The sequence below is a fragment of the Capsicum annuum genome, chromosome 1 (assembly GCF_002878395.1).
Source record: "Capsicum annuum cultivar UCD-10X-F1 chromosome 1, UCD10Xv1.1, whole genome shotgun sequence".
NCBI lineage: Eukaryota > Viridiplantae > Streptophyta > Magnoliopsida > Solanales > Solanaceae > Capsicum > Capsicum annuum.
In genome coordinates this window covers 147,537,076-147,546,335 of record NC_061111.1, presented here as the reverse complement: position 1 = coordinate 147,546,335, position 9,260 = coordinate 147,537,076, and positions in this window count along the sequence as shown.

Sequence of the window (9,260 nt, the reverse complement as noted above, 5' to 3'; positions counted from 1 at the left end):
AAAGGGACGAAAGGCTCTCTGTGCAAGAAGTTGGATAACTTAATGGAGCATCCAAGCCTTCCTAATCAAATTCCCGTGAGTGGACATGCTCCACATGAGCTACAAGGTAATCAAACTAACTTTTGCACTCTAGTGAATTAGGATAATAGCCAACTAAGTGTGAATAATAGTTAGTCTTTAAGTGAGCCGAATGTGCCTTTATTTTGTGATGATGATGTACAACTTGAGATTGTGGATACACTAGTTGATTCACCTAGTGTTGAAGCCATTGTGGAAAGTGGTAGTAAATTGTCTTATGGAAGTCATGAAAACCAACTTGTGTGCGAAAATAATGATGTTGAACATGTTGGCTGAATGACTAAGGATGACCCTCTAGTTGTTTTTGTTATTGACCATGATAGTATAGAAGGGACATTTAATCATTATTGTAGTAGTATTGGGGTAAGGAAGTGTATTCCCAACCCGTGCTCATGGACACTCTACCCATTTGATTTCGGTGATCATTTGAAGTGTGGTGATGAGGATGTCTTTTGGAATGACTTGAATATGCATGGAATGTATGGATTTCCTCTCGCGGCTTTCAATTCTAATTGTTGTTCCAAGAAGAGTCTATATTTTCCACTTGATAAGCGACGTTTGTTCCTTATTTCTTGTCACACTTATATGGATAAACTAGTTGATTCTCCCTTGGTAGGGTATTCGGGTAAGAGGGATGTTTGGGTATATGTGAATTTTGAGCCACCTTGGCAAGATGCTATGATTGATTACACTAATCCTAACCCTCATACCTTGAGGAACTTTTATTTGCTTGTCCTTTCTATTGCTTTGCAAGGTTCGGATTCGAGGACGAATCCTTTTTAAGAAAGGGAGGATGATACGGGTACGATGATGATCGTGTTCCAATGCATCAAGACTCGAGCTAGGTGGGCTGCCCATCCAAGGAACAAGCTTTTAAGTGTAGAGAACAAGTCCCACAAGCTCCAAAACTGTTCACTGTTCATCCGCGTTCACTGTTCATCCGCCCTTTGCAAGGGTTTTTTCGTCATTTGTAATAAGTTAACCTAGGTATAAATAGAACCTCATTAGGTCATTTTGGGGGGATTTTTGGAGAATATTTTTTGTATCCTCTTTAAGAGTCTTTAGTAAGGTGGAATCCTTGTATTGATCATTTGCTTAGAAACGGAGATTGCTTGGGAATTCTGATTCCCTTGAGGTCACATAAGAGATAGGTTTAGGTTGTGTGTGATATAAAAGGTACAAAAGTTGAATAAGCTTTTGGGTTGTTAATATTATACCATCTCTTTGTCTATCTATCTATCTTTACTTTCTAGTCATTGTTTGTCTATATCTAGTGTAATCTGTTTATGTTCTTTTTTGTTAACCGTGTGTTGTTGTTATAGCATCTTGTTCATCAAGTTTTGTTGTTATTTTAGTGTGTTTTACTCTTGATATCACTTCCCTTCTTGTTCTTCTTGCGAATCCGAGAGAGGTCATCAAAAGGGTCCATAGTTCTTAAACTAGTGGACTGATTTTGGTGTTTGTGTTGTTGTGTTCTTGGGGAGTTTGGTATCACCCAACTCCTACCGCAGTGCATGTATCTGCCTTTAAGTTTCTGCAAGGAGTCGCGCAAAATCACATTGTTCAAATCTATATCAGACATATCTAGAAGTGGATTATGTTTAATTACATCCCTTAATTAAATAAAATTTGTGACTTTTCGAATATGTAAATTAAAAAAATGGATCTCAATATAACATTTTGTCTTTATTGTATTTTGGAAAGAAAAGAAAATTGCTTTAAAATGAATCTAACAGATGGGTAATCTGTTGCAAAATATATTCTATCTATTTGATAATTTACAATATATTGACAATCTATTACAACAATGCATATATATTTTTTGATTATTTCCAACAAATAAGTCATATGTTGCAACAGATTGATCATTTATCGTACCAGATATCTATGATTATTTGATAATTTTAACAGATGTGTCATCTATTGCAATAGGTTAGCCATCTGTATATTCAAATTAAGCCATAGATGAACTAGGAAGAATAAGGTGCGTCCAGATGGATGGATCCACTTTCATGTGTAGGAGTTATGTATTACTGATAAAGTCATCGGGACAACACTGTAATAACTCAAATTTTTAATAAGGGGTAAATGGATAATTTAGCTTATATTATTATATTAATTAATAGAATTAAGATGAGCAATACAAAAGCCAAAACCCTCTCCCTTATTCAGTTTTTCAAAGTTTCAGTTACAAAAAAAGTAGAATATTAGGCCAATTGTTTCTATTAGATAAATTTTTCTATTGAAAGGAGTGGTGCTTTGTTCTTTTTTTACGGGAAGCCATACAAACTAGCAGAAACACTCCAATTTCACATTCATGTATTGTGAATTACTTTAATTCCTTAACATATAGTTTATTAAAATGTAAATTGCTTTCAGCTAATTCTTTAGGCAAGAGATAAACAAATAATTTTTTTTAAATAACTTCTGATCATAATTTTTATCGATTTAGTTATTGTGTGTGTCTGTTTAAGTGGGAGTAGCAATGGTGACGCAATAGTGGAAAGACATATGATCTAATAACAATAATGATTGGGGTATTAAATTGTGAATTACTAGTACCATGTTAATTGAATAAATAGGCAATTGGATTTTGTTGTTCTTGTTGGAAATTGAAAAAATTGCTAGTGGACACCTTGATAAGTCTATGAAAATTATTTTTACCTATGCACTGTGAACAATTCTTTTGTACACATTCTCACCTTTTTCAGTGGTGTAGTAAGCGGTATTCAGCGGAGTAGTACTTTGATAGTGGCCTCACTAATTGAGACCTAATCTCGACTAGCATAATTGATATTGTTAATTGATATTTTTGCATAGATTAAAGCTATCTGAGGTTGTTTGGTTGATGTTCTACCCATTGCAAGATTGGGAAACTTGTCATTAGAAAAATAAGTGAGACTTTAAGCTTTGATACTTACTTTTCAAATCTGCTTTATAAAAATTATATTTTTCTTCCTAGTCCATATGTTGGGACAAAGGTGTTCTTGGTAGAATCGGTGGTCTTGGATCAACCGTAAATATGTATTTTGTTAAGTATATTAAGAATCATTTGATGGTGAGTTGTGAGGTGATGTTGGGATATTGGACATATGTACTAGTGTACATGTGCTGTCGTAATATGTTAGGGGAACACCTATGCTGTCGTAATATGTTAAAGGCCTTGTACTTATTGTCGTGATATATTTACTAGGGGCATACATAGCTTCCGTAACATGTTAGGGGCATTGTGTATGCTGCTGCAATATGTTAAGGGCCTTGTACATGTTGCCGTAGTATACTTAGCGGGTGCCAATCATGCCTAGGAATGATTTTGGGACGTGACAAAGTTGGTATCAGAGACTAGGCTTTAGGTCCTAGATCATGGAGCAGTGTTTGGTAGAGTCTTGTTCATGGGTATGTAGACGTCCATACTTATGACCTTGATGTTACCGAACATCTAGTATATTTTCCCTTCTTTCTTTCATCATTCGTGCGTTAAGACGAATCGCGGTTAATTTTTTTTTCACAAATGGCTGGGATAGACATATCCTCCTCTGCTAGATGGCATAATTAACTTTGATGTATTTAATTATACATGTGCAATTGAGAGCGACACCAATTACTGAAAATACGTGTGTGTTGATGTTTGTTGAGATTGAATTGGTTACATCTTGGGATTACTTGTTTTACAATTTAGATTTTTCAGTTAAAAAAAACTTGTGTCGATAGAGTAAAATAAAGTCAAACCAGAAATAAAAATAAGTGTTGTAATAAAGTAAGAAGAGTAATAGTTTATCCATCTTTAAATTGTTTGATTTAGAGGTGAAACATAGTTTAAGGATATTGTATGTATGGTCCTAAGCTTAATGTTTCTTAAAAAAAGGCTACAATTTGTAATGTTGTGATGGTGATGTCATTGGTATGAACCTGGTGTGAAAATACATACTCTAAGTATATTGATTATAAGCATGATAGTGACGCTTCAAGATGCTTAATATGTTCATGGAGAAAATCAGTGGAAATTCTAGACTTGTGAGAGTGAATAGAAAACTTAGGCCTAAGAATTTATGGACAAATATGGTTGAGTATGATACTCAGAGCAGTATGGCATGACTAGTTATTGAAATAAGGAATAAGATGTGAATTATGAAGGTAAAAGAAATTTAAGCCGATGAATATGGAGATTGTAAAAAAAACTGAGTACTTCGATGTATCATTTGTGATTTCTTTTCAAGTGGGGAATCATACTATTATTTAGCAGTTTGTTGAATATGTGTGTACACAAATTAGCATCATGATACACTTAGATATTATTATAACTGAGAATAATCAATCCTGAGGTTATAGTTTGTTTGGACTCGAATGATGTTGTCTTGTGTTTGATCATCAAGAAATACTATTGAACTTTTCATTTCAGTTGATCCTAGTATTCTATATGATAGATTAAATGTACAATTCTACATGTAAACATCCTCATCGATAAAAGTTCTGATAGTGTTAGGGGCTACTGATAGTTTTTGATAGTGAGTAAAGTAAGATTATTTCAATTAGAGGGTTCAATATATATGCACTTATGATGGTTGACTTAAGGAGATTTGTACTTGATAAGATTAAAACATTTTACAATATTCGGTACATTTGAGATTCATAAATATGTATTGAGATCAAAGAATAGAGTTAACATCATAGAGTAATACAGAGTATTACACATTTTGCCCTACAATGTTTGAACTGTTCATATTTTAAATAGGAGGGTTGAAAGAAAAAATAATCGTAGCTGGGATAATTTTGGTTAGACATATTCTCCTATTGAGTGCTCGGAGGATAGATAGTTTATCAACAAGCGTGATAGGGAGCAAAGACTAGTGAAATAGAGCAACTAATTTAGTTTGTATTTATTATACTCTATTCTAGCCTATGTGTTGATATGTTTGAAAAATAGTTCAATGACACGAGATGCGTGTCTTTTTATGTGTGAAGAGAGTAAAAGTGCATTGCATAGCGGTATATGGATGTATTCCAACGCTGTCATACATGAGAGTTAAGTAGGGGTGTAAGAAAGTGGTATTATACCACTGTATGTATGATCAAGATGTAGAGGCTTAAGAATGTGTCCCAATGTCATTTTACGTGAGAGTTTTGTATAGGATTTTTTTTAATGAGAAAATAAGAGAGTATGCAATATCAACACTAACCGAATGAATATATCATATTATATGGTTTGTGATTATCTACTTTTGACAAGGGTTATACCTCATCTTTGTTACTAAGTTGGTATGGAATTTTTGTCTCTGAGACTTTATATAGGTGTTGATGTTATTTGTTAGTTGTTGATCCCAACAAGCTATTAAAAAAAGTGACCTGAGCTTAATATATATGTTGGTTCGAATGAGAATTGCATTAAGTCGGTTTGGGTATCAATATAGACTTGCTTTACCTTTGAGATTTTGGTTGTTCCTTCTACTTTATTCCACGTGTCTATAGTTAGATATATGTTTGTGATGATAGAAAAAAAAAGCTTAAGGGATTGGAACTAGATAAAAAGTTTTGGCATATAATAAATGTCCATGATATTGGTAATACTTTTTTGAAACTCGAGTCGAAGAAGGTTTCTCAAGTGAAAATTATGATTCACAAACTATGTAGTTTGAGATTTTATGTGATTCTTGGGCTGTCCACTAGATAAATAGCTTGAACTACAGAAGACTATGTATTAGAAAGCTCTAGAGATCAATGACTGTTTTCAAGAGTGCATTCTTCAATTGACTGACCATTCTTCAATAAAAGTGTTTTAGAGATATTATTTGTATAGAATTGACAGGAATATCACTGCCAAAATGTGTATGGAAAGGTCATATAGTGGTTGGTAGTTTCTACATAATTCAAGACCCATTCGAGGACGAACGTTGTTTTAAGCGGGGGAGAATGTAATAACCCATATTTTTAATAAGGCGTAAATGGGTAATTTAGCTTATAATATTATATTTATTAATAGAATTAAGGTGAGAAAGTCAAAAATCAAAACCCTCTCCCTTATTCAGTTTTTCAAAGTTTCAGTTACAAAAAGAGTAGAATATTAGGTCAATTATTTCTATTAGCTATATTTTTCTATTGAAAGGAGCACTTCTATTAGCTATATTTTTCTATTGAAAGGAGCGGTGCTTTGTTCTTTTTCTACGGGCAGCCATACAAACAAGCAGAAACACTCCAATTTCACATTCAGGTATTGTGAATTACTTTATCTCCTTAACATATAGTTTATTAAAATGTAAATTGCTTTCAATGAATTCTTTAGGCAAGTGATTAACAAATAAAAATTTTTTTAAATAACTTCTGATCATAATCTTTATCGATTTAGTTATTGTGTGTGTCTATTTAAGTGGGAGTAGAAATGGTGACCTAATAGTGGAAAGACATATGATCTAATAACAATAATGATTGGGGTATTAAATTGTGAATTACTAGTACCATGTTAATTGAATAAATAGGCAATTGGGTTTCGTTGTTCTTGTTGAAAATTGGAAAAATTGCTAGTGGACACCGTGATAAGTCCATTGAAATTATTTTTAGCTATGCACTGTGAACAATTCTCTTGTACACATTATCAGCTTTTTCAGTGGTGTAGTAAGAGGAATTCAGTGGAGTAGTACTTTGATAGTGGCCTCATTAATTGAGACCTAATCCCGACTGCCATAATTAATATTGTTAATTGATATTTTTGCATAGATTAAAGCTATCTGAGGTTGTTTGGTTTATGTTCTACTCGTTGCAAGATTGGGAAACTTGTCATTAGCAAAGCAAGTGAGTTTTTAAGCTTTGATGCTTGTTTTTTAAATCTGCTTTATAAAAATTATATTTATCTGCCTAGTCCATGTATTGGAACAACCGTAAATATGTATTTTGTTAAGTATATTGAGAATTATTTGATGGTGAGTTGTGAGGTGATGTTGGGATATTGGACATATTTACTAGCGTACATGTGCTGCCATAATATGTTAGGGGTATACCTATGCTGCCGTAATATGTTAGGGCCTTGTACTTGTTGTCGTGATATATTTACTAAGGGCATGCATAGCAGTCGTAACATGTTAGGGGCATTGTGTATGCTGTCGTAATATGTTAGGGGCATTGTACATGCTGTCGTAGTATACTTTGCGGGCATTGTCTATGTTTCTGTGGCCTTGTCGGGGCACTAGGTTGATCACTTTCATTACCATTTAAGACAAGCCGTGAGTGTGAATGGTGTTGAGAGATATATAATGACTTTTGAAACATTTATTGGACCTTATTGAGCATTATATTGTAAGATATATGTTGTGCATATAATTTATGTAATCGTGGCGTGTTGTATTTTCTAACACTTGTTCCAGGAATATTAAAGTATCGGGTCGAGGATCTTACTGAGTTATATCTTTATATAGCTCACTCCTTACTTATATGTTTGCAGATACTACCGTGCAAGATGAAACTAGTGGGTGATGATTTCTTTGTAAGGATTCTATTGCTAAGGTGAGCCTTCACATTATTCGTGGGGGCTTTAGTTTTAGCTTTAGCTATTTAGATTACATTTCCTTTCTGTGGGTGAGCATGCCCGAAAGTTGAACTCATGTAACTCTATTTTAGATGCTCCATGGTCTTAGTGTAGGATTAGGGATAGAGAATTAGTTCAAGAGTGATTGTTGAATTTATAATTTAAATGGATTTTTGTTGAATTATTATTCGTTATTTATTTATGCATTGGAGTTGCACATACCTTATTTTACTGCTTATTGACTGGTAAAGTGTAAGAAAGATTGGTTCTACCGATAGGTGGTGTTAGCTGGTGCCAATCACGTCTAGAAATGATTTTGGGATGTGAAAAAGTTGGTATCAGAGACTAGGCTTTAGGTCCTAGATCATGGAGGAGCATTTGGTAGAGTTTTGTTCATGGGTATGTAGACGTCCATACTTATGACCTTGACGTTAACGAACGTCTAGTATATTTTCCCTTCTTTCTATCATCATTCATGCTTTAAGATGAATCGTGGTTGATTTTTTATTCACAGATGGCTGGGATAAACATATCCTCCTCTGCTAGGTGGCATAATTGACTTCGATGTATTTAATTATACATGTGCAATACAGAGCGACACCGATTACTAAAAATACATGTGCGTTGATGTTGGTTGAGATTGAATTGGTTACATCTTGGGATTACTTTATTTATAATATAGATTTTCCAGTTACAAAAAAAATTGTCAATGGAGAAAAAGAAAGTCAAACCAGAAACAGAAATAAGTGTTGTAAGAAAGTAAGAAGAGTAATAGTTTACCCATCTTTAAATTGTTTGATTTAGTGGTGAAACATAGTTTAAGGATATTGTGTGTATGGTCCTAAGCTTAATATTTCTTAAAAAGATTCTACAATTTGTAATGTTATGATGGTGATGTCATTGGTATAAACCTAGTGTGAAAATACATACTCTAAGTATATTGATTATGAGCATGATAGTGACGCTTCAAGATGCTTAATATGTTCATGGAGCAAATTAGTGGAAATTCTAGACTTGTGAGTGTGAATAGAAAACTTAGGCCTAAGAATTTACGGATTAATATGGTTGAGTATGATACTCAGAGCAGTGTGGCATGACTAGTTATTGAAATAAGGAATAAGATGTTAATTATGAAAGTAAAAGAAATTTGAGCCAATGAATATGGAGATTAAACAAAACTAAGTACTTAGATGTATCATTAGTGATGTATTTTCAAGTGGGGGAGCCTACTATTATTGAGCAGTCTGTTGAAAATGTGTGGACACAAATTAGCATCATGATACACTTACTTTGTGAATGACTAGTACCATGTTAATTGAATAAATAGGCAATTGGGTTTTGTTGTTCTTGTTGGAAATTGGAAAAATTGCTAGTGGACGCCGTGATAAGTCCATGAAAATTATTTTTAGCTATGCACTGTGAGCAATTCTTTTGTACACATTATCACCTTTTTAAGTGGTGTAGTAAGAGGTATTCAACGGACTAGTACTTTGATAGTGGCCTCACTAACTGAGACCTAATCCCGACTAGCATAATTGATATTGTTAATTGATATTTTTACATAGATTAAAGCTATCCGGGGTTGTTTGGTTGATGTTCTACCCATTGCAAGATTGGAAAACTTGTCATTAGCAAAGTAAGTGAGACTTTAAGGCTTGATGCTTGCTTT